This window comes from Delphinapterus leucas, chromosome 16 (genome assembly GCF_059928025.1).
Source record: "Delphinapterus leucas isolate spDelLeu-1000000601 "Yukka" chromosome 16, BTC_Dleu_Yukka2, whole genome shotgun sequence".
Classification (NCBI taxonomy): Eukaryota; Metazoa; Chordata; class Mammalia; order Artiodactyla; family Monodontidae; genus Delphinapterus; species Delphinapterus leucas.
Genome location: NC_143144.1, coordinates 84,065,230 through 84,085,977, shown reverse-complemented (window position 1 = coordinate 84,085,977; position 20,748 = coordinate 84,065,230). Strand labels below are relative to the sequence as shown.

The window sequence follows — 20,748 nt, the reverse complement described above, 5'->3', positions numbered from 1 at the left end:
TAATGCTAATTAATATGCTAATACCTTGTACATTAATTCCCTGGTTGTGGTAACTGAACAAGGTTATGTACAAGGACCAGGTAAGATGTTAACACTAGGCAAAACTAGATGGATGGTGTACAGAAACAAGGCTGAAATTATTCAAAATAGAAAGTCAAAAAAGACCCCCTATTCCACTGACAACTGTGTACATGCAGGGTGTATCCTGACCCCGAAGACCTGGCAGTTGAGAAACGGGGAGACGGAACCAGAGAGGGTGAGAGGCATCTGCAGGGCCTTTATCACCCCCTGACTGCCTGCAGGCTGGGGAAGGCCGCAGACATGCATTAACATTCTCAATGAAAACCGCTCCCACGACCTCTGGGATTCAGAACCATGACGCTGCATGTTTGCCTCTGAAACAGGTTGGTACAAAGATCCAAGTCTGGGGCGGGGGATGTGAGTTGTTGCTGGGAAATAAGAAGGTTAAATAGATCATAAATTAAGATTAGTGTCAGCTGGCCAGCAGCTTTCTATCACATTATAAATCAGACTAAGAAATGAGGCACCTCCTGTTTAAAATCAGAAACCATTCAGAGTATTTCCTCCATAGCCCCAATAGGTCTCTGTAGCCAAAGAAAAGAAAAAAAAGGAGTACATCAAGACCACTACATCAAAGGGTAGTAATTAAAAGGGGAAAAGGTACCAATTATATATGTGAGTATATTTAAAACAATACAAAACACTATTTGCAGGGATATTTCTCCCTGTATTTTTTCCCAGAAATATCTAGATCATGGAGACAGCTAGCATCAGCACATCATCTACAACAGTTGCACCAGCTAACGTGACAGAAGCCGGGAGACCCTGGCGCAGACATCACAACCCTGAGTGGGTTCCGGGTCAGGCCACATAACACAGATGGAAATAATGGCCAGAGATGGCTACCAGTATTTTATTTAGACATTTTTATAAGGAAGCCAGGGGTTGAAAGCACAGCTAGGATAACTATACAAATTTTGACTTTACTAAAATGTTATGTCCCCTGAGCCAAGGTATTAATCTTGTTATGAAAGAGGTTTCTCTTCTCACTGGCCATTCATTAAACTTTCATAAATTTTAAAGCATCCTTGTTGTTGGATCATATGAAAAAAGCAACTAGCAAGTATGCAGAACTAAGGAGGATCAAACCAGCTTGGGGCGGGCTGGGCTGGAGGAAGATTTAGAGTGACTATGAAAATTCCAGACATTTGTGCTTCCTTAAATATTTATGAAACAGAGCTTTCTGTTTGCAATATGGTGTGATCCCAAAGAAATAAATGATCATTCTTCTCTTCTCCAAAAGGATAAGGATAAAATCAAAAGGCAAACCCAACAACCAAACCGCCCCTGTCACCCTATGTTCTCTGAATCGGGCCACACGATGGGGCACCGTGCCAGAGCACCGGGAATCGACACACAGCATCACCCCTGTCAGTGCTGGACACAGGGAGACACCAAACTGACCTGTGAAGGCTCTGGGAATGTCATTACATTCTCTGTGACCAGACACAGGGCTGTTTCTGCAGGAACTTACATCCCGATGAAGCCCTGATGTGATTTTAACGACGTGCAGAAGCTTCGCCTAGAAAACGGGGAGGAATCCTGGTGGAGAGAGATAAGCCAGGACAGACCAAATTCCATCCACGTCTGGCAGAGAGCACTTCCATGTTATCATTTCTCCCCCCACCCCCCAACAACGTGATATAGCGTAAGGTTTAATTATATAAAATGGTTCCAGAATTTTGGAGTAGGCCAGATCAAGAGATGAGAATTTTCGTTCTCCACAAGCAAACAGGAATTTAAAAGTTCAGGAGGTCATCCATCATCTGTGAGTCATAATCAGCGAGCGAAGGGTAAGAGGATGTATCTTATCCCTTGGCCTATGAAAGCTTCTGATCCACGGGGTAAAAACACACTGAACTTTAATAAGCACTCAATTATAACAAATAAACCCAAACACCTAATTACCAAGTGACTCTTTATAGTTTCTAAAATAACTTAACCCAGTTTTACAAAGCAGACATTTTAAGATTCACAGAAAAATCCCGCCCAATTCCAGCATTAGATACTACAATTTATTTTGCCTACACCCAGAGGATCAAGAGATCTGTAACTCTAAATTACGTTATCTGTACCATAAATTCAAAGAGAAATCAGTCTCATTTACAAATAGCAATTACTTATAACAGAAAACTGAGTTGCAAATTTAAATTCTTAGTTTTGACAACAATCCAAAACCTGGTTAGAGGAACACCACAGAGCTAACAGAACAGCCTATGTGTGGTGTCAGCAATGTCTTAGTTTAATTAAATGGTTTTGCAACACAAGCTAATTTCCAATGAAACCCTTTTTTCTTCTCTAATTCGGCCTACTTTATATTTTTTAGCGTCCTGTTCAGGCAAATTCCTCTCCCCGTGGAGGTGATGTCCCTATTAAAACAGCACAAAGAGGGAAAAACATGTACTCTGTTCACAAAAAAAGGAGATTTTAATGCTCAAAGCGCTAGTGATAAATTACAAAAAAATAAAACAAGAAAACCAAATGTCAGAATCAGAATAGATTCTGAAGACCACTAAATACCATTAAACAAACAGTTAATCCATCTAGAGCAGGACTGTCCAACACAGTAGCTATTAGCCACATGGGGCCACTGGTTTAAATTTAAATTAATTAGAATATAATAAAACTTAAAATTCAGTTCCCTAAGTCACACTGGTCACATTCCAAGTGCCCAGCAGCCACACGTGACCAGTGGCCTCCGCACTGGACGGCACAGGTATATTCTATCACTGCCAAATGCTCTGTCGGCAGTGCTGACCAACCCTGTTGCTGTCACATTAGAGAAACTGAGACCCAGGAGGTAATGAGTCGACTCGCTGATAAACCAGGAGGCCGACCGCCACCGCCGAGCACATGTGGTTGGCCCCTGAGCACCTCAGTCACTACGCCCAATGTGAGCTCAAGCTCCACAGGGTGGGGGCCCTGTCTGTTCAGTTCAGAGTCGGAAACACACCCAGCACATCCCCACCCATGAGGCTCTGACCAACAGCAGGTGGGCGATGCTTTGAATGAAGACATGAATAAATGACCGTAATGCTACTGGATCCAAAATTATAAGATGTAGTCCCTAAACTCAAGAGGCTAAGAGGGTTAAGAATTTCTCAAACTAAGACTTAGGAAGACTTCCCTATTTGGTTGAATTCTCAAAAAGACCGCATTAAATATCTCTGTGCACAAAATTTTAATTAATTCTTTAGAACGGGGTCTCAGACATGGAATTACCCTAAATACCTAACAATGAAAGAATGTTACACCTTTATAATGGAATACCGTGTCTTCTCTAGAAATAACACGGATAAGCACTTACGATAAAAGGTCAGGTAAAAGAGGCAAACACAAAACTGGGGTTATTCCATGTAGAGAAATTATCTCGTGTGAGTGTGCATGTGATGTGTGCGTGCACGTGATGTGCGCGTGCACATACGTGCATACGTGTGTGCACGTGCGTACTACACAGTCAAGAGAAGGGAAAACAGAAAACACAAGCAGAAGAACGGATGTCCAAGATATTGGTGTTAGCAGACAAGAACTTTAATTATGATTGCTGTGTTTAAAAATAAGAGGAAAAGACAGACAAAATAAATGGGGCAGTGGAGAATTTTAAATACTGAACTGAAATACATTATTAAAATGTGAAATGGACATTCCAGAACTGAAAACACAAAATTTGAAATTCAGAACTCACTCGATAGGATTAATAGTAGATGGAACAGAGCAGGAAACAGGATTTCTGACCTACAGGACAGGTCAACAGAGAGTATACAAACCATGGTACAGAAAGAGAAAAAAGGTATGGAAAGAAACAAGAGCATTAGAGCCTTGAGAACACGGTAAACAAGACCAACGCCTATAATTCAATCCCAGAAGGAAAGGAGAGCAGATGAAGAAGAGAAATAGATGAAGAAATGAGTCAAGATTTTCCAAAACAAATAACAGATACCAAACCAGAGATTCAAGAAGCTCAGCAAATTTCAAAGAGAATAAATATGAAGAAAACTCACAACTAACCACACACAGTTAATTAGTTTCAAACCACAGAGAAATGAAAAACCAGAGAGAAAGTCTTAAAAGCAGCCAGAGGGATAAACTCCCACTACCTCCGAAGGGGCAAGGACAAGGCTGACAGCTGACTTTCCACAGAGACTTTAGAGACCAGGAGAAAACGAAATGACTTGTTTAAACCGATGAAACAAAATACCAACTCAACAATCAATAACTGCTAAGTTATGATTTTAAAATGGAGACAACCCAATCAAAAAATGGGCAGGGGATCTAAACAGACTTTTCTCCAAAGAAGACATACAGATGGTTAAAAAGCACATGAAAGGATGCTCAACATCACTAATCATTAGAGAGAATGCAAATCAAAACCACCATGAGGTACCACCTCACACCAGTCAGAATGGCCATCATCAAAAGATCTACAAACAATAAATGCTGGAGAGGGTGTGGAAAGAAAGGAACCCTCCTACACTGTTGCTGGGAACGTCAACTGGTACAGCCACTATGGAGAACAGTATGGAGGTTCCTTAAAAAACTGAAAATAAAGCTACCGTATGATCCTGCAATCCCACTCCTGGGCATGTATCTAGAGAAAACCATAATTCAAAAAGATACATGCACCCCCAATGTTCACTGCAGCATTGTTTACAACAGCCAAGACATGGAGGCAACCTCAATGTCCATCAACAGAGGAATGGATAAAGAAGATGTGGTACATATATATAATGGAAAAGAATGAAATAACGCTATCTGCAGCAACATGGATGGACCTAGAGATTGTTACACTGAGTGAAGTTAAGTCAGAGAAAAACAAGTACCATATGATATCGCATATATGCGGAATCTAAAAAAGGGTACAAATGAATTTATCTTCAAAACGTAAACAGAGTTACAGATGTAGAAGACAAACTTATGGTTCCCAGGGGGTAAGGAGTGGGGAGGGATAAATTGGAAGACTGGGACTGAGATATACACAATACTATATATAAAACAGATAACTAATAAGAACCTTCTATATAGCACAGTGAACTCTACTCAATACTCTGTAATGGCCTATATGGGAAAAGAATCTAAACAAGAGTGGATATATGCATAACTGATTCACTTTGCTGCATACCTGAAACTAACACAACATTGTAAATCAACTATACTCCAATAAAAATCTAAAAAAAATTAAAAAGTAGCATAAAATAAATTCAATCCATTGCCAGTCAACTAGCATTAAAATAAAAAAAATTTTAAGAGGTCTTCAAGAAGTAAATCATCCCAGATGGAAGCACGGAAATGAAGAAAGCCACAAAAGGTACCAAAAGAGATAAGCGTGTGATAAATCTACATGAATATTGAATATTTAAAACACCAATAACAATAATAATACTGATTATTGCTTTTAAAGTATACATAGAATCAAAATACAACAGCATAAAAGCTGGGTCCAAGGTAAACAGAATAAAGTTTTGTAAAGTAACTGTCCCGGAAGTGGTAAAGTATCAATTTCAGGTAAACTACAGTAAGTCAAGAATTCATATTGTGATCTCTAGGTTAATCACTAGAAGAAAAGTCTAAGTATGTATAACTAAAAAGTTAACAGAGAAGAAAAGCGAAGATTAAAAATATCATCTTAATCCAAAAGAGAGCAAAATGAAGAATAAATTAAAAAAACAAAAAAGATATGGGACAAACAGGAGACAAAAAGCAAATGGTAAAATTAAACTCAACTACATCTACAATTACTTTATAATTATTACCACTAGACAATGTACACCTCATACCCATTAGGATGGCTACTGTCAAAGAAAAACAGTGACAAGTGTGGGTGACACTGTGAAAAAAACTGGAACCCTTGTGCACTGTTCGTGGGAATGGAAAATGGTGCAGCAGCTATGGAAAATAGGAAGGAGGTTTCTCAAGAAATCAGAATTGCCATATGATCCAGCAATTCCACCTGTGGGTAGCTATGTGAAAGAACTGAAAGCAGGGACATGAAGAGATATTTGCATATCCGTATTCATAGCAGCGCTATTCCCAATAGCCAAGAGGTGGACAACCCGTGTCCATGGACAGATGGATGGATGATAAACAAAGTGTGGTCAATACACATGTGATATTTAATTTCACGTGCCAACTTGACTGGGTCACAGGGTGTCCAGACAATTGGTTAAACACTGTTTCTGGACGTGTCTGTGAGGGTGTTTCTGGGTTGAGATTTTAGCATTTGAATCGGTGGACTGATACTGTCCCTCCTCAGTGAGGTGGGCCTCACCCAATCCACTGAGGGCCTGACCAGGAAAAGAAAAGGTGGAGGAAGGGGAATCTGCCCTTTCTGCCCTTCCTCCAGCTGAGACCTCGGTCCTCTCCTCCCTTCACACCGAGACTTAACACCATCCGCCCTCCTGGGTCTTCAGCTTGCAGACGGCAGGTCCTACGAGTTCTCCCCCTCCATAATCACGTGAGCTAACTCCTTATATTTACATAGTGCAATGCCCATTGATGACTTTAAAAAATTTCTCAAAGGAAACTTCCTTTCTACTAAAAGCCTATAGCAAGCATCACTTCTGGTAGTGAAAAATTAGCAGCTTTCTCTTTACAATATATAAGATAAGTATATCAATTATCACCATATCCTTACTTAACATAGGACTGGAGGTCCTATCCAGCACATGACAAGAAGAGAAATAAATGGTTACCAAATTAAAAAGAAAAAAGTAAAATTCTCATTCATAGGTGACATGACTGTCCACGTAGAAAATCAAAGAATATGGGCTTCCCTGGTGGTGCAGTGGTTGAGAGTCTGCCTGCCGATGCAGGGGACACGGGTTCGTGGCCTGATTCAGGAAGATCCCACATGCTGCGGAGCAGCTAGGCCCGTGAGCCATGGCCGCTGAGCCTGCGCGTCCGAAGCCTGTGCTCCACAGCGGGAGAGGCCACAACAGTGAGAGGCCCGCGTGCCGGAAAAAAAAAAAAAAAAAAAAGGAAAATCAAAGAATATACATAGAATATATTAAAATTTAAAAGAGAATTCAGCAAGGAAACTAGATATAAGATGAGCACACAAAAGTCAACAGTATTTCCAAGTACCAATGACAAAGAAAATCTAATCCTAAAAAAAGATACTATTTATAATAGCAACAGAAACAACGAAACAATAAGGACCTGCGGAAAGCATTACAAAAGATGGATAAGCTCTTCATGAGAAAAGGCTATTAACAGCTAAGAGACACTAAGGACCACCTAAATAAATGTATACATAGAGAGCATATTCCTGAAGAGGAAGACTTGTCTTATAAAGATGTTATTCTCCTCACATTACCTATAGATCCAAGTGCCTCTGACCAACACACCGAAGGCTTTTTCGAAGAATTTGACAAGGTGGTTCTGAAATTTGTATGGACAAGCAAGCTGTGAGGACTTACCCCTTAATGCCAAGAGTTAGCCTAAAGCTATGGTAATTAATACAATGTGGTATTGATACAGAAATAGAACTCTACGTGAAAAGAATCATAAATTCGATTACGTTCAACTACATGAAAACTAAGAACCCTTGTAAATCAGAAGGCACCATAAAGAAAACGAAAAGTTAGGCTACATACTAGGAGGATAAAACTGCAGCCATGGAACTGACAAAGGATTAGGATCCAGAATATATAAAATACTCCTATAATCAATAAGAAGAGGACAACCCAATAGAAATATAGGCAAAATGGGTATGAAGAGGCATTCTGCAAAAGAGGAATCATGAATGCAACATGACAAGATGCTTGGCCTCACTGGTAATAAGACAAATGTAAATTAAGATCACAATGAGATGCTCTTTCCCATCCAGTAAGTTAGCAACTATTAAGTAAATTCCAAGTTTTGGAAACAATGTGCATCAACTGTTCCAACCATTTTTACAAAACATGTATTGTCTCAAAATGTTGGAGGTTGACAGTGCAGTAACTGTACCCTTGAGTGTACACCAAGGAGAACCTGTGACAAATGTGCACAGGAACAGCATACAGAGCCATCACAGCGGCAGGGGGTGACAGCCAAAACCCAGGACAATTCCAATGCCCAGTGACAGAGGAACAGAAAAGTATAACAAACAGCGGTGTCGTCATACAATGAAGCGCTATAATGTACAGACGATGAACCACAGCTACACGCAGCAAGCGACTCAGACAAAATTCAGAAACATAATTCTGAGTGGAAGAAAGCAAGTCTCAGAATGCTCAGACGACAGAATATCCTTTTTAATAAAGGTCAAAACAAGTCATACAAAATGAGATTTTGTTGAGGAGTAGACAGATGGTAAAACTATACACATTTAAAAAGCAAGAGAATGATAAACACAACATTCAGAATAGTGATAACTCTGGGATGGGGAGGCTAGGGAAGCTGGGGTCAGGACAGGAGAGGAAGCACACAGATAAATTTCACTGAATTTAGCAGTTGACAGGTGTCCTGATCATTATTTTTACTTCATAGCTATTTTTACTTCATAGCTTACACAAATATCTCATATACTCTTTAGTATGTATCAAACAACACAAAATTTTAAAAAGAAAAAAAAAGGAAAGAACAAAGAGGGAGGGAAAGGAAAAAGGAACAAAGAAAAAACCATCTGCATCAGAAGAACAAGGAAGATCAAATTAATACAGCAAAGAACTGAAGTCAAAATTCCATAAAATGGAAAACTGAAAAAGCCTGGAAATGTTTACCCGGTGATTGGAAAATAGCAACGAATACTTTTTCTAGAGGCTGAACATTATGCTAAGAGAAACTTTCAAAACTTAAATCAATCAACTGAGACTGAAAAACAGATTGGTCTGCCGTTGGAGACTCCCGCTGGATACCAGCGTACTGTGTCTGTCTGTATGTACAGATTGAAATTTATATGTGACTCCAAACCTGTGAGCGAACACACTTCCCTGCCTTTGGTTCCACAGCAACTCCAGACATGTGGCGTCACAGGGGCACTGTGGGCATTCACACAGAAGGCACCCTGCCCAGTCCGGGACGCATCTGGCAACATCACAGCAGTCACGGCCACGAGTTCCCTATGCTCACGTAACACCCGTGAGAGCACACGCACACCCCCTAAGCAACCCCCATGTTCTCGCACACTTACGTGAACACAGGTTTTTTTTTTTATATTGGCGTATAGTTGATTAACAATGTTGCGTTAGCTTCAGGTGTACAGCAAAGGGATGAACGCACGTATTCTTATTTTCCCAGGTGTGCACATGGCTGTGGGAAAAGCACAGATTAAACCATTGTGTTGAGCGGTTCACATGAGCCACCCAGAAACCTGGGACAAAGGACAGGTCGAGTTGGTTCATTTTTCAAATGCAGAGCCGCCGAGCTCTCTAAATGGCCAGGCAGACGGCAATGCAGGGGGTTAATGCCGTCAACACTATTGAATTTCAGTGATGAAGGTCCAGGCTGGCCAGAGATGCAACCGCAGCGGCTGTGAATTCTCGCAGGGGGAAATACACTCTTCTTCGGTCTGGTCTCTTCTTAGGCAGCATGAGCTGGCAGAATGTCAGCCCTCGGCAGAGGACCTTCCAGCGAGGCCACACGTTTAAAGCTGCAACAACCACGAGAGGAAAATCGGCTGAATTCAAGATGCCCTTGATTTTCCCACTTCCCAATTCTGTTCTCTCTATACGGAGCTGGAATCGTCTTCCTTCGGAGTAAAACTACAAACAGAGTGCTTTAAATTTCTTAACAGAAACTCTACTTGTTTCTCCCAACGTCACCAAACACCTACGTGTCACTCACCTGTGTGTCACTGCCAGCCTTGACCTGGATCTAACTTAAGCAGAAAACACTGCAGGCCCTTTAAGCACAGGAAACGGGCTGGCACACAGGGAACAGAAGAACCATGAAGCCAGCACAAGAGGGTGAGCCCACTCAAGACTTGGCTGCTGCCACCTTTAGGCCTCGGGGATACTGGGAAGATGAGGTGTCACCAGAGTCCAGATGGCAGGGCCACTGGGAGGAGCAAGAACCATGGGTGGCCAGTGGCAGGAGGGGCTCAACAGGGGAAGGTGGGCACAGACACCCGAAGTACTTCGCTCCAGATCAGACGAGGAACAGCCCAGCAGCTCACACCCAGAGTTCTGGCCTCCACTCTCCCCCAGCACCTCTTGCACCAACAGAAGTCAGAGCAGGACCAGGAGGGACGGCTCTGATGGCCACCCTGCAGCTGCCCCTGCTTCCACTGAACTCCTGGGTGACACAAACTCCATCTCAGAAGCTCCCCCTGAATTCATGCTTCTCCCTTACAGCCTCCACCTGAGTCAAGGAGGGCCTGGAACACTGCCCACCGGGACCATCATTGTTGGTTCCCTGAATAACGTGATACACTCGCCTTCTACTGAGGATTCACAACAAAACAAAGTCATGCAAAAATCATGCCTGCATTTGTTTAAAACACAGCCAATATTAAATTGCTTACCATCCCTTATCGAAAACTCTTGGACAAATTCCTCCACAGGAAAAGGTTTCTCTCCCCTGAAAGATGATATTCACTTACTGATTATACAATGAGTGTCTGGTAACACCCCACTTCCCTTTTCACCATGGCCGCCTGTAGACTCTACTTCAGAATTCATTTGGGCCTGCATAAGCTATCCTTAGCCTAGGTTCCCTGCCATATTTAACTTTCTTTCCTAGCACATGGTCCTCTGGCCACCACAATGACAGCCAAAATAGCTGTCACCAAATCCATGCTCTAAATATCCTCCGCTCTGAAGCCAGCCTGTCTGGTTAAAATAGCTATTATAAATATGTCCCATATGTTCAAAAAAATAAAAGAAAACATAAACATAATGGAAGAAAAAGATATAAAAGAGACCAAATGGAACACAGATGTAAAATACAGTATCTAAAGTGAAAAATGTTCAAAAAAATAAAAGAAAACATAAACATAATGAAAGAAATAGAAGATATAAAAGAGACTAAATGGAACATACATGTAAAATACAGTATCTAAAGTGAAAAATCACATGATGTGATTAACAAATTAGATACAGCAGAAGGGGGGAAAAATGAGTGACAATGAAGATAGAACATTTTTAAAACTATCCAGGAGGAGAAAGAAAAAAAGACTGAAGAAAATGAATAGAGCATCAATAAAATGTGCGACAATATTAATCAGTCTAACACACATACAATTGGAGTTTCAGAAAATTATCTGAAGAAATATGAACTATTTCTTCACATCTGATGAAAAGCCTATATGCACTGTTGCAAGAAACTCAATGAAATCAAAGCAGAAGAAACATAAAGAAAACTAAACCAAGGTAAATCATAAACAAATTGCTGAAAACAAGTGATAAAGAAAAAAACCTGAGAAGTGGTCAGAAGCGGGTGGGGCAGGAAAAGATTACATACAGAGGAACAAAATTAAGGACAGCAAAACTGATCATCAGAAATCATGCAAGGCAGGACACAATGGAACAACACGTTTAAAGCATAAAAAGCGGGGAAAACGACAAGCTAGAATTCTGTAAGTAGCAATATCTTTCAAGAATGAAAGTGAAATAAATCCTTTTACCAAAAAATAAAAATAAAAAAGAGACAATCAATATACTAGCCGACCTGCAACTGAGAAACATTGGTGCAAGTTCCTTAGGCATAAAAAATGATACCAGATGGGGCTTTCCTGGAGGCGCAGTGGTTGAGAGTCCGCCTGCCGATGCAGGGGACACGGGTTCGTGCCCCGGTCTGGGAAAATCCCACATGCTGCGGAGCGGATGGGCCCATGAGCCATGGCCACTGAGCCTGCGTGTCCGGAGCCTGTGCTCCGCAATGGGAGAGGCCACAACAGTGAGAGGCCCGCGTACGGCAAAAAAAAAAAAAAAAAAAAAAGATACCAGATGGAAATTCAGATTTACACAAAGGAATGATGAGCATAAGAAATGGTAAATAGGCAAATAAATATAAAGGCTGGGTTTTTTTCCTATTTTTAATCTCTTTAAAAGATAACTGACTGCCTAAAACAAAAATAATGAAAGTATATTTTGGAGTTTATAACGTATGTAGAAAAAAACATACTAAATGAATATAACAAAAAAACGGAATGAGAGAAACTGAAGTATACTGATATAAAGTTCTTACACTGTATGTGACAATGAGTTATATGATGTGAATGCAGACTATGATGAGTTAAATATGACTATTACACACCCCAGAGCAACAACTTAAAAGAGAGAGAGAGGAGAGGGACAGCCAATAATGTACATAAATGGTAAACTGAAATCATTTAAAAAATATATTCAAATAGTCTGAATAAAGGCAGGAAAATGGGGAGAGAAGAGTGAAAGAACAACCGGGACAAAGAAAAAACAAATATGATGATGGTGCACTTGAGACCAACCACACTCGTAATTACGTAACATGTAAATGGTCTGAATACTTCAGTGTTAAAAAGACATTGTCACATACGATTAGTATGCTGTCTACAAGAAACGTGTTAATGTAAAGACAAAACAGATAAAATGTAAAAGAATGGGAAAAAATTTACCACAGAAACAGTAATGAAAAGAAAGCTGGAGTGGCTATCATAATATCAAACACCTAATTTCAAAAGAAGGAAATTACTAAGACTAAAGGCCATTAAGAATAAAGGGGTTGGGGCTTCCCCGGTGGCGCAGTGATTAAGAATCCGCCAGCTAATGCAGGGGGACACAGGTTCAAACCCTGGTCCGGGAAGATCCCACATGCTGCAGAACAACTAAGCCCGTGCACCACAACTACTGAGCCTGGGCTCTAGAGCCCATGTGCCATAACTACTGAAGCCCACGCACCTGGAGCCTGTGCTCCACAACAAGAGAAGCCACTGCAATGAGAAGCCCGCGAAGCCCGCACCCCAAAACAAAGAGTAGCACCTAGAGAAGGTACAGGCACAAAAACGAAGACCCAATACAGCCAAAAATAAATAAAATAAATTAAAAAAAAAGAATAAAGGGGTTAATCACCAAGAGGACATAAAAATTCTAAATATGCATGCACCTAACAAAAGAGTTTGAAACAGATGAGGCAAGAACAGAGAATGTAAGAGGCAAGAAGAGAGAATGTAAGGGGAAACAGACAGATCTCCAGTATCGCTGGGGATTTCAACACTCCTTTCTTGTAATTTATAGAACAGGGAAGCAGAAAAGCAATAAGAAGATACAGCACTTGAACATCACTAGCAACAAACCTGACCCAATTACCATTTACAAGAGCACTCCACACAAAAGCCACAGAATATACACCCTTTCCAAGTGCACGCAATCATTCACCAAGATAGATCGCATTCTGGGCCATAAAACAACTCTCAATAAACTTAGGAGGACTGAAGTCATAAGAAGTATGTCCTCTGACCACAAGGTAAGTAAACTGGAGATCAATAACAGAGTGGTATAGGGAAAGTCCCCAAATATTTGGCAATGAAATGACACACTTCTAAATAGCCCATGCATTAATAAAGAAATCACAAGGGAAATTGGAAAACACATCACACTGAATGAAAACGAAACCCTAACACAGCAATCTGTGGGATGCAGCCAAAGCAGTGCTTAGAGAGAATTTTTAGCACTGGATATTAATATGAGAAAGACAAAAGGACTCCAGCTTCCACCTTAAACTACAAAGAAAGCAAACTAAACCCAAAGTAAGCAGAAAGAAGGGAAAATAAAGATAAGAGCAGAAGTCAGTAAAAGGGGAAAAAAAAGAGAGAAAAATCAATGGTAACAAAAGTTGGATCTTTGAAAAATAAACTGATAAACCTCTAGTCAGACCAATTAGGGGAAAAAAAAGAGAGAAAAGACGATTACCGATATCAGCAATAAATACAAAGGCATGATTTAAAGTCCCACAAACATTAAAGGACAATAAAAGAAAATTAAAATAACTTTAGACCAATAAATTCAACAACTGAGACGAAATGGCCAAATTCCTTGGAAAACACAAATTATCAAAAATCATTCAAGGAGAAATAAATGACTTTAATAACCCTCTATCTACTAAAGAAACTGAATTCGTAGTTAATATCCACCCCATATAGAAAACTCCACACCAAAATGGCTTCACTGGTAAACCCTGTTAAACATTTGAAGAGGAAACAATACTAAGATTACATGAACTATTCCAGAAAATAAAAGGCCTTGTTTTATGAGTAGGATCGCCCTAACACCAAACCAGAAAGACATGTGGAGAAAAGAAACCTACAGATCAATATCCCATATGCCCAGACACACAAATCCTCAGAAATATTAAACTGAATTCAGCAATACATGAAAATAAGAATACATCAAGCCCAGGTGGGGGTTACCCAGGAATGCAAAGTTGGCTTAACATACGGAAACCACTGTGTATAACTCACCACAGCAATAACATGAGAGAAAAGAACTTCCTCAATCTGATAAGAGGCACCTACAAAAACATACAGCAGGGCTTCCCTGGTGGCGCAGTGGTTGAGAGTCCGCCTGCCAATGCGGGGGACACGGGTTCATGCCCCAGTCCGGGAAGATCCCACATGCCGCGGAGCGGCTGGGCCCGTGAGCCATGGCTGCTGAGCCTGCGCGTCCGGAGCCTGTGCTCCGCAACGGGAGAGGCCACAACAGTGAGAGGCCCGTGCACCGCAAAAAAAAAAAAAAAAAAAAAAATACAGCAAACATCACACTTAACTGGTGAAAGACGATGATACAAAAGCAATGGTGAGTATAACTGCCGAAAACCAAGACAGCAGCACCAAACTATACAGGGTTTCGTCCTATCCTTCCCCACCATAAACTCGTTAAAAAAAAAAAACAACAATTTAAGAATGTCCTGATGAAACTATCAAAATCAAACTTGTGACCTTTATTCAATCTCGGCCCTTCTGTGCCCAAACGGCAAGTACAACAGGGCACTTCTGCTGCAAAACAAGAACGATGGTTGTCTGGGGGTGGTGGGGGCACTCTTATGACTATTACAGATTTGAGAGGAACTGGTGACCGTTTCATGAGACAAAAGCTTTACACGTGTGAATGACTAATCACCTACGGTTATTCAGATATTTTCTCAAAAATAAACAGGGGGTCTGGGCACCGCCGGGGCACCTGGAGCCACTCCCCCCAACCCCGGGAACCAAGGGACAGCTGTGTTCATGTCTTCTTCTGATTTTAAGAGAAGTTGAAACATGTCCGGGGGCCCCCAGAAGAATCCTGGGCCCCGGGTGCCGGCCTCCCAGGCCTGGTGCAGAAGGCAGCGCTGGCCCAGCGGCAGGGCAGCCCCGAGGGTGAGGGGAGGCACCTTCCGGTTTCCAGACGTCCTGTCCAGAGCCACCCACTGACCGGACTTGGCTGTTAGGGACGGGGACCTGGTACAGAGGAGATGAGCTGCCTCTGGACAAGCTCAAACAGTGATGGCCGTGTCCAGCATGGACTGGATCCCTGAGTCACTGAGTGGCACGGCTGCGGGCTGCCTCTCGCTGGACTTCATCTGAGCGAGAGTAAATCCGTACCACATTAAAAAATAAACAAATAAGCAAAGTGAGGCTGTCACTGTAACACAACTGACAGTATATGTTGTTAATGATAAAACGAGAGCTTTCAAGCTGATGTTCAGAACTTTGGGAAACTTGTATCCACCAGCATGGCTTGACAACCTCCAGTTCTAAGACTTTTCTAAGGAGAAAGGTGGTGACATTACAGATTTTTAATACTGTATTATGAAACATGTCAACATTTGGAAGATCTGTATAATTCAGCAAACCAAAATTTTCCAAAGGACCAATGAATGCTGTTACAAAAATCAAAGTACAAGCTACACAGTGGATTTTCGTGTAATGGAGAATAGAAAGTTCACACTCAGGGCTCACACTCCACACTGCATGAACCTTCGAGAAACTACCACCTGTCAAGTTCTGATGTGGTGTCAAAGAAGACTATCCACAGTTAGTTGAAGAGGCTATTAAGTGTCTCTCCCTTTTCCAGTTACTTATTGGTGTGAAGCCAAAAAACAACCTATTGCAATAGATTGAACTCAAAAGCAGCTACGAGAATCTAGCTGCCTTCTACCCATCCAGTCATTTAAAACGTTTTAAAAAAGGTAAACCAATACCACTCACCTCACTAATTGTTTTATGTAAAATATAGTTACTTCTCATTTAAAATGTGTTATTTGTATTAAAATGTTTACTGTTGCTTAAATGAATATTTTTAAAATTTTCAATGTTAACTTTCAATGTTGTTTTGATATATCACTCTAGAATCTCTAATAAGTTTTTAGAGTGCAAAAAGTCTCTGAGCCCAAACAGTGAAAGGAACACAGGCGTGGAGGGAAGAGTCCTGAGACCTCACCCTGCCCTACCCCACCTGCTCTCTCCGTCCCGGAAACCCAGGGCCTTTCAGGACGCAATCCCGCACCTGCAAAGCTGGGGAAGAAAAGAGGTGCACACCTGTATCCCCATCTGGCATCCAGAGCACGACCAGAGGGACATGAGGGCCCCGTGTGCTGTCACAGGAAAACACCCACTTTCCCATCTTTTTACAATAAATGCTCACTACCGCCTCGACCATGACCTGCACAAAAGTTTCCACACAAATCTGATTAAGTCTCTCTAGGAGACTTCCTCATAAAGCACCCTAGAGAGCTTATCACTATTTCGGCTTAAAGCTGGAAACAAGAGGAGGGGAGGAAGAAACAATCCTTTGGTGTAGCAAGTCAGTGTGGGAATATGAAAACATTTAAAATACACTGGATTTTTGGTCAAGATGAAAGACACCCCCGCCCCCACCACAAAAAAAAATCAAGCAATCTATTCTAATTGGGTTCCCATGGTAACTGTACAATTGGGTTTTTCAATATAACATCCCAAAGGCCCAGGGCACACTTGTAAAATATACTTCAAACAGCCTGAATTGTCTTCACATTAGAGCACTCCCAGGAAGATCAATCACTGCACATCCCCACCCTGACCACTGGTGGTGGGAGGCCTTAGTGGCACTTGCCACGTTAACATAGGTCATGTAAGGAACACAACACACCGCAATAACTATATAAAACTGATCTTATGCTTGAGATTCATCAAATCTGTTCCGGTAACAAACCAATACTTCTGTTGTCACAGAATCACGTTTACGAAAATATAAGAAATAGAGCCCAACTGCACACCGCACCATTACGCCCCTCTTATTGATTTCAAGGAGAAACAGAATCAATCACTAATAATTACATTATAAGATGGGCCTCAAGGTTAATCGTATTCTTAGACTCTCAGTATGGAATTAAACAAACATAGCTATGCTGATCAACAAATAAATAAAACGTAACTGAGAATACAAATCCACACTTCAAATGTTAACAGCACGATACAAAGCACAGCACACAACCTCACCCAGGACTCCAGCCTCTCCTGCCTGGACCACAACACCCCTCCCTGCCACTGCTGGGTCCCCCAAAGAGGATTCTAGGGCATGGTGGTGGCCACACGGTAAGGGCACAGAGGGTCAGAGCTCAGAAATGGCAAGATCCATTAGGTAAAAGTTTACAACTTGAGTTTTCTTTGCAACAATCCCAAAAATACCCACGTATCTGATACATTCTGCAGAGGTACAAAACAAAGTGCGACACATGGAGAATTGGTGACTTGGGCAGAAGTCAATGTAAATCTCCTGTCTTTATTATATCTCCCCATCAGTGGCCACAGATGTAATGTAGGCCAATTTGGTGCAAGTGTGGGCCAGCAAGCTTCCAGTGAGAAGTGTCTTGCTAAGTTCCCAACTCAAGAGAGACGTCCAAAAATCCTCAGAGACATCTTAGCATGAAAAGTAGCAAACTGCACAGTACTTAGAGTTCCTACTAGTGTCCAACAAATGACCCCATGCTGCTCCTTGATCCAGAAAGGAGTAGAGAATGAACTGACCAGTATCAAGAGGGAAAAAAAAAAAAAAAAATCAACCAACCAACAGAAACTCCCAGGTGACAAGTGGAGGCTACAGGCTGGCTCCGTAACCCCTCATGCTTAAGAAGCCCCGTCCGCCAATGTTTACTCAGGCCCACATCTCCTCCCCTCCTCCCCATTTCCCTCAGGGCCTGGGGCCTCAACAGCTTTCCAGCACATGTCCACCCAGTGCCAGGACAACACCAGGCCTGTCTATGGTGCCCTGGCCCTCTGGGTGTCTCTTGGCCCACCCGCCAAATCTCCTTTCTGCAACCTCTGAGGACCCTAGTAATAAGCCTTAGGTTTCTGTTCATTCTGCTTTCGTTTGCTCCCATACACCTTTTGGGGTGCTAAGAGCTAAGCCTGAGGACAGTGCTGGGTTTTTTTGTTTGTTCTGTTTTTTTTTGCGGTACACGTGCCTCTCACTGTTGTGGCCTCTCCCGTTGCAGAGCACAGGCTCCGAGGCTCCGGACGTACAGGCTCAGCAGCCATGGCTCACGGGCCTAGCTGCTCCTCAGCACGTGGGATCTTCCCGGACCGGGGCACGAACCCGTGTCCCCTGCATCAGCAGGCGGACTCTCAACCACTGCGCCACCAGGGAAGCCCACAGTGCTGTTTTTGAGCACTGTCTGATTACAGAGTTATCTTTATCTCCAAATTCCAACTTCATACATAAACCCCTCATGAGCTTTGTGCTTCTGAAATAACTTTAGTCTGCGCCTCACCTTCTATTAGTCAGCTTGGGTTGCTATAACAGAATATCACACACCAAACGGCTTAAAGGACAGAAATTAATTTTCTCACAGCTCTGGAGGCTGGCTAGTCCAAGACCAAGGTTCCAGCTGACTGCGTTTCTGGGGAGGCCTTTCTTCCCGGCTTGCAGGCAGCCACCTGCTTCCTGTGCCTTCACATACTAAAGATCTCTCCCTCCTTTTCTTATAAGGCCACCAACCCTAAGGTGGATTAGGGCCCCACCTTAAAACCTCATTTATGCTTAATTACCTTCTAAAGGCCCCATCTCCAAATACAGTCACATTGGGGGTTAGGCTTCAACATATGAATTTCAGGGGGCACGTTCAGTCCACAGCAACCTGCGTTCTGCAGCCTTTGCTGGGCCTTCCATCAGGTGTAAGCCCCACACCAGGCCATGGAGAGTTTCCAATTCAGAAAGCCAGCATGAAGAGACAAAAACAATACAAGTAAAGCAGAAACCCAAGTGTAAGTGCGAGGAGACATTATGGGGGCTGAAGAGGCTCCCAAGAGGGCTGCAACAGGAGAAGGATTCAGAGACAGCTTGGGAGCAGAGAGTGTCTATGTTTGGGCTGAATCAGAGAAGGATCCCTAGGTGAGAGTGGGGGGTGCTCTGGGGCCTCTGAGAGCGAAGGGCTGATGCACAGGTATCTAGAGAAGGTGCCGGAACAAATGTGGAGGGCCGTGGGGCTGAAAGTGGCATCAACATGAGCCTCACAGGCTCATTTCATTCGGGACCTGCGTAGGAAAGAGGGGTCACCTTGGAGCGCCTCTAGACCCCTGCCTGCAACAGGAGGAGGAAGGGGCACGCTCCTGTTTGTGTCTGCCTGAGTGCTTACCTTACAGCGCCCTTGCGGGTGGGGTAGGCACTCCTCAGGGACAGAGCAGGGAGACTATGTGGGGCGCACGAGGCAAAAGCAACCGAGGTCGCTGAGGCTGGGGCCGGGCAGCTCCTCCATCAGCTGTGGAGGGATATGAGACGGGAAAGTTCTCACCGTCTAAATCCAGAGCCCACATGGCTCTGCACCCCAAGAGGCAGCCTCAAATCCGAGAGCTGAACAGAGCTGGCCTGGCCCCATGCAGAGAAGGTACGTGCGCAGTCTCCAACAGGTGACCCTCCAGACAACGTAAGCTCCGGGCGGCCTGGAGGCAGTGGCCCGCCGTTCTGAGTCCTGCTGACCAAGCGCAGGGTAGTAGTGAGCACCCGACCATCACAACAGAGCAGGCACCCGCGCAGCCACGACATGGATTTCCAATAAGTAGTTGGGAGTTGCCACGTGAATGCCAGGGCATGACTGAAGCACATGAAATAGCTGCTTCCAAGTCTGAAACCACTGGAAACACTTATTTCGGACAATACAAAAGAGTATCTAACTAAGCTTTCCCAGAATCCACCTCGCCTGGATCGTCATGATAGCGGCAAAGAGTGAAAGCATCTCAGGCCCAGAGAGGGTTTCCGAGCAAGAAACCTCAACATACAGAAGAGAACGCCGCTGAGGACATCAGAACCATAACCTCTGGAGGCTTTTCTGGTCTGACACACAGTCCAGGGAACGCTACGAGGACAGCAACGGGGAACTCAGTCCAGAGGGAAATAACAGAGGCTCTGGGAAACGTTCTCATTACGCTCACGGCAAAAATAAACAAATTAAAAAAAATCTAAGAGAAAGTCTTTAAAGCCCATACTTTTGTAGGGGAAAAAAAGAAAAAGAAAACTAGTGATTGTGACTCAGGGCCCAAGTGCATCCAGCCAGTGGTGGGGCGACAGCGAGGATGTCATCCCCGACCCAGGACTGAGCGTGTCAGGGGGGAACCAACCACCCGGCTTGCCTGGACCCACCCCCCCCCCCCCCAGCGTCAGCCCTGAAAGTCCTGCGTCCCAGTAAACTGCTGGTCACCCAGGACAGACAGAACGCACTGCTCTCTGGGAGCCTGTCCTCCTGGAGGGAGAAGGCGACCACAACGGTGGTCGATCGTGGCCAAGAGGGTGGAGACTGTTGAATTTTAGGAATATTTAC

General features: G+C 43.0%; 1 protein-coding gene across 5 annotated transcripts in view; it reads right to left on the bottom strand.

Moving 5' to 3' along the window:
* Positions 1–20,748, bottom strand: part of MGMT (O-6-methylguanine-DNA methyltransferase) — a 285,152-nt gene that overhangs the window by 255,791 nt on the left and 8,613 nt on the right. For 3 of the 5 annotated variants that reach the window (XM_089898362.1, XM_089898360.1, XM_089898361.1), the window contains exon 1: positions 9,194–20,544. The exons of the other annotated variants lie outside the window; for them this stretch is intronic. The gene's annotated coding sequence lies outside the window, so the exon portion shown is untranslated. Of the gene's footprint in view, positions 1–9,193; positions 20,545–20,748 lie in introns of those variants that run through there. 5 annotated transcript variants of the gene reach the window in all.